We start from the raw sequence: 6,626 nt of genomic DNA on the forward strand, positions 1-6,626 counted from the left end.
TAAATGGGCATGAGACCTCAGCAAATGCAGCAGTTCCACCACCTGTCCCCGACACGCCCCTTCACCCCAAGTATATGAGCAGCAAGACCAAGTGTGTGCAAACCATAATCACTGAAATAACAGCAACAGAGGAAACAAAAAATACCACAATTTCATAATAGAAGTTTTAGAAATAATTTCTTTCATTATTGAAAAAAACTTAATGATTAAGATTTATTATCAACAGATGTCACAGTGGAACCAAAAAATTGATAAACCACAGAATTCTACAAATGACACACTGGATTTTACTCTGTTACTAAGTTTCATCAAATTTAGCAATGATGCAAGCCCTCTCCTCCATTCACTAACACCACTTTAGAAGACAGAGGACCTAAATAAGCTCAATTTCCAGAAGTTCAGCATCACCATAAATACATATAAATCATGTCTCCTTTTATCATATTAAATCACATCTCCTATTGCAAACTAAGTTTTTCTTTTTTTTGGTTGGTTTTATTTTTTTATTTGTTTTGGAGCCAGACCTAGCAGTGTCCAGGGCTTACTCCTGACTTTGCACTCAGGGATCGGAACCATGTGGGGTTCCAGGGCTCAAACCTGAATCGCATATGCAAGGTAAGTCTTACAAACTGTACTCTCTCCAGCCCCCCAGATTAGGTCTTTGACTTAAAGTTAATTTTTCCAGACTTCCTACTCGTGGGAAGCCCAAGAGTAAGGGCATATATGAACTTTAGAGTAAATCTGTAACTACATTGTTTTTCTTCTTTTAGCAATCATCTTTTAATTTCCTGCTCAAGCAAGTTGTTGATATGTAGAGCATATTGTGCTCATTATCTTATTTCCTTTTGAAACCAAAAATAAGAAGTGGTTTGTTTTTTAGGTATATGTCAAAATATTTACTTTATATGTTCTGCTTTCCAAAATAAATAATAGTAATTATACTTAATATCTACTATTCACAGCCAGCAGAACTCAGTTTGCTCAGGGCAGGGGGTCGGAGAGAGCGCTGGAGGGATGCTGAGCTGGTGGGTGTGGCTTCAACACCGCCTGCAAGGGCCCAGTGCCTAAGGAAACCTACTCAAACCATCCCCATCTGTTCTCTACTACCCACTTTTACTGTAACTGGCTTTCAAAGGACCATTATGCTCCAAAGTTGCCTTTAATTTGCATCCTATTTTTGGTATCATATGGCCAGTACGATGACATTGTTGTGTTTGTGAAACATACACTACCTTGGTTTTCTTCATCATCACTTTTTCATTTTCTCTCCTGCGTATTATTTTTGTTTCTGGGACATACCAGAGAGTACTCAGGGGAACATATGTGGTGCTGGGGATCGAACCCAGTTCAACTAGGCGTAATACAACAACCTACCCATTGTTCAGTCTAAGGTCCCTTGCTTATTCCTGAAATACATCTCCCCTAAGATTTTTCTCATCTTCTGTCCTTATGTGCCATCTCCCAGAGCTGCTTTAACCAATTTGCTTTATGATATAAGATCTGTATCTCTCAGGCTTTATTTTCAACTACCGACAGACATTTTCACATGGGTGCCTTTCCACCCACTCAGTACTTCAGTACTGGTTCAATAAATTCAGTACATCCAAAATAAAGCCTTCCATAAACCTCTTCTTTGAATTTTCCCAATTGCAGTTAACACCATCACCAAACACCAAGGATCAAAAGTTGAGTGTCTTATGTTGGGACTGTCTGATTGCAGAGGACAGAAAGGTACATTGTAGGGGGATGGGGGCAGGTATTGTAATGAGACAGCAGGCAGAAAATCACTGGCATCCAGGAACAAGGAAATGAAGCATGGTTGTGATAGCTTAAGAATGGAACTGCACACTTCAAATGCTTAGCGTGATCACTAATGGGACCTAAGTCATAATACAGAAATACCTGACACACTATTTTCCATCTAGTGTTAAACTACGTATAATGTTCACATGCTTATTCCTACTTGAAAATATTAGGGAGGAAAATGGGACCAGGAAACTAGAAACCAAGGCCACTACTATCTTAGAGGGACTTTGTCATTTGATTACATAAAACTTATCTATAGATCAGCTTTCTGCTTAGCATCAATTCCTTTAGATATTGGCTTGCTTCAATGACTTGTCCAGTTCCAAGTGATTTTATTTACATGTATACAAATACCTAATAGAATCTAAATTTCAGAGCATGAACTGAGAATCTGACAGGCCGTCTGGGCTAAGAATTATTTCTCTAGTAAGGTGTCCAGCCAGCTCGATCACAAGTATTACAAGAAATCCAACTATAGCTGTCTGATCTCTGCCCTTCAGCGTCAGCTGCGATTGGGGTGTGAATTCGGGGGTGATAACTTGGCCATCTAACATCCTCTCCAACAGTTCCTGGAAAGGCCTCTGCTGCAGGGAAAATGAAGAGCAATCTTCAACTGGACTGGGATTCAGAAGCTTAGACACAAAAGCTGAGAAAATTTAGGACAAATATTGGGAGAAGATCAGTGTGAGGCTGGTCTTTCAGGCCCACATCCCAGCCAGTGGCCAGGTGCTTAGCTACAGGTTGCTTCAAACTCCTCAACTACCCCACAAGTTAGCCCAGCAACTGACTCTCGTGTAGAATCTGAACATGGCCAAAGCAAGCCAAATGGTCCGAGGGAGTAGGATAATAGTATCTGTCTGTGACTTTCTCGAGACTCCAAGATTCTGTTTGAAGACAAAGTGCCATATGACCACTACATCTGCGAACTGTACACGATGAACTCTATAGTGAGACAAGGCTTTTGGCAACCAGTAAAATCCACGGTCTCTTTCACATCAGTTTCTATGTCTGCAAGGAGAAGAGGAAGCCAGCTAGGACCAGCGCTTCCTCTAGCTCTCTACATGGCAGCCTGCTTTCTAAATCTGAGCACTGATAGTGAACCCAGAGTGGCTTTTGGGGTTGTTGCTGCACAATAATCTATTTGTATCAGATATTTACACTATGTAATCCTTTCAGTGAGACATTAGGTCCTTACAAGAAAAAGTAAATGCTTTACGAGGGTATGGTGCCACCAGTGGGTCAACCTGTACCTGCAGGGCGAGTGCATCAGCAGCCTGATGGTGCCTTCAGGCTTCCTGATAGAGCCTTCAGGCTTCATCAAGAGATCAAAAGCCACAGTTAATCTTAGACTGGGGTAAATCAGGGGAGGGCAAATTGGCCTGGTGCCCATCCAAACAGAGCCCCTGGCAGCTGCTTGCTTCCACAATCCAAACTTGCTGCCATACCCCCAGCCTCACTCCAACGTTTCAGCATGGACCATCACCACAATATAATCTATTGAAAATTCGGGTATGCGGATTTTGTGACTGAAATCTCCAGGCTTTCTCAGAGTTGGGATGGGCTACCTCCCCCCACTTCCCAATACTCATGGAAGCACTTAGTCACCCCCCAAACCAACTCCAGCGCTATCATGTAAGCTCTGCTACCAGCCTTGCTTCAGAGACCATAAATAAATCTCAAAAGGATCAAAAGCTGTAATTAAGCTTAGACCCGCGCATGGCTGAACAGACCAGGGTAAATCAGAGGGTTGGCCTGTGCCCGCCCAAGCAGAGCCCCCCACAGCAATTTGCTTCTACAATCCAAAATCACCACTATACAGGACAGACCTCACCAAGATACAAACTACTGAAAATTCTGATATGCAGGTTTTGTGACTGAAATCTTCAGGCTTTCTTGGAGTCAGGGTGGGCTACATCCCCCCACTTCCCTGTACTTCTGGAAGCCTTGGCAGTAACATCCACACCCCAAAGCGGCCACTCAATTGAAAAGCTAATCCAGCTTTACCATCCTGATAAAAAAAAAAAAAATGCCCTGAACAAACACCTCTTAGCACCTGTATTGTAAACCATAATGCACAAAAGGAAAAGGAGAGCAAGAGAGAGAGAGAGCAAGAAGAAAAGTGCCTCCCATAGAAGGAGCGGGAGGTGGGAGGTGGGCATTTGGGGAATGGTGGTAAGGAAACAGGGGACATTGGTGTGGGAAATGTACACTGGTGGAGGGATGGGTGCTGGATCACTGTATGACTGAAACCCAACTATGAAGAACTTTGTAGTGGTCTATATCACAGATAGCCAATTAAAAAAAAATTAGGGCCCAAGCGAGAGTACAGTGGGCAGAGCATTTGCCTTACACACGGCCAACCCAGGTTCAGGCCCCAGCATCCCATATGGTCCCCCAATCACCACCAGGAGTCCTGAGTGCAGAGCCAGGACTAACCCCTGAGCATCGCCAGTATGTCCCCAAAAGCCAAAATAATAATAATAATAATAAATATATAATGTGGAGTTCATGCCCAATTCAGCTTAATCAATGGCTGAATAAATAGCAGTACTCCTACACTGGGGGGAAAAAAAGGAAATGCTTTAGAGATAGTTTCCTTTACTACTGTTGGGGTTGGGTTGAGTCCAAGATAGGTGATTTACAGATGGGTTTGGCAGCTACTAGCAATATCCAACAGCTGTGGGAGTCAGGATGGTTCTTTGATGCTCCAAGCAGAGGTAGTCATGGTAGGATGCATGTAAGGTAAGGTCCTACCCACTGTACTATTGCTCCTGCCCCAGAGAACATCTGAAATTTAATTCATTTTTGTTTGTTTGGGGGCCATAGTGGGTAGTGCTCAGGGCACACTCCTGCTGGCTTTGCACTCAGGAATTACTCTGGTGAGCTCAGGGACCACACAGGGTGTGGAAGAAATAACGTCACCAAACTGATTTGATCAACTATAGGAACTGACTTTGTAGAAATAATTTAATATCCTAGGATTGAACCTAGGTTGGTCCACATGCAAGGAAAATGCCCAAAGCTCTGTACTATCGCTCTGACCCCAAACACATCATGTCTTTTAAATGAATAGAGGCGGACTGCTGAGGATATAGAAGTACACCATGTCATTGGCCCAACATTAAAGATTTTGAAATGTAGAACTAAATAATAAAATGCAGAATTGAACTAAAACACAATTGCTTTTCACCATTTTTTTACCTAAGTTTTAAAGACACAAAGTCTAAGTGACAGAAAGTTAGTTAAGAACTTTGTTTTTAAATATTTATCAAAGAAAGATGTGCTTAGGATAATAGTTCTCAGTGTTTAACACACACTAAAAATCACTTGTAGGGCTTTCCCACCATATCTATGTCCCAGAGATTGTCTGGTTTACTATACCTAAAGTAGGGCTTAGATACTATTTCAAATGTTAGAAGTATTATTCTAAGATTTTTTTTTTTTTTTTTTTTTTTTTTGCTTTTTTGGGTCACACCCAGCAATGCACAGGGGTTACTCCTGGTTCTACACTCAGGAATTACCCCTGGCGGTGCTCAGGGGACCATATGGGATGCTGGGATTCGAACCTGGGTCAGCCTGGGTCGGCCGCGTGCAAGGCAAGCGCCCTACCCGCTATGCTATTGCTCCAGCCCCCTCTAAGATATTTTTTAAATGAGCACATGTGTGTTATCTTATGACACTTCAACTACCCATTTACATAATTTCTGGAAAAAAAAGCTGCAGTTGCAAAAGAACTGATTGCTACCATTCCATGGTACCCTGAACACCACTGAATGGAACCCTAAAACATACTAAAAATCCTAAAAAACAATCTCCATATAGTGTGATTTTTTTTTAAAGTTTAAAATCAAAAGTAGGAATAATCTAAGTACAAAACAGAATTCAATTAAAAAGTAAATTCTCAGTGAGATCCGCAGTATCCAAGGCTTTCAAAAATACCTTGTACTATTTAAATAGGTTATTTACAAAATGCTGCATTGTAAGCAAAGAATATTTAAAGGTAGAACTTAACATGGCAATTGTGAGTTTTAGAATGATACCAGCTACTGCTAAAATATATGTGTACTAAGTTAAGCTTGAGGGGAATGACATGACAGGATTCTCAAGATTTCTTGCATGTCATTCTGAAAAAGCGTTAAGTGATGTAAATTTAAAACAAAATTATTTTAAGTACATAACATCTAATGTGATAAGAAAAACAAGCAAATCAACTTTAGCCACACCAATTCATTAATATTAAAATAATAAATCAAGGTAATTAAGCAAAGGCAAAATGCTAATTATCATAACAGGAAATTTGCTAAACCACTAAATTTCATAAAATTTAGAAACCCACTGTAGCATTTTTTTAAAAAAATTCTTCCCTAGATGATTGAATTAATGAATATGTGAATTAATAATAACCTTGCCATTTCAGTAGACTTAAAGAGACTGAGACTTCTAATTTTCTTCAACATTTTCATATTCCAATAAATTCCTAGTGAATTTAAACCAGAATAGATTAAATGAATACTTTATAACTTTATAAATTACATTTAAAGCATGTATATTAAGTTAATACATATGCATAATTAGATTTCTTAGATAATTTTAAAAGTACTAAGTATGGTGTACCTTATAATTAGGCAATGTTTCAAAATTTATTCAGTTAATTCCACTAATGGTAATTTCTTATGAAAATGCTGAGTGTGCTGTGAAATGATAACAGTCTATAAAGCTTAAAAAGATTAAATTTTGTTTTTCTTTTTTAATGTCATCCAGTTGGGCTGGAGCGATAGCACAGCGGTTGGGCGTTCGCCTTTCACTCGGCCGACCCAAGT

This window comes from Sorex araneus, chromosome 2 (assembly GCF_027595985.1).
Source record: "Sorex araneus isolate mSorAra2 chromosome 2, mSorAra2.pri, whole genome shotgun sequence".
Classification (NCBI taxonomy): Eukaryota; Metazoa; Chordata; class Mammalia; order Eulipotyphla; family Soricidae; genus Sorex; species Sorex araneus.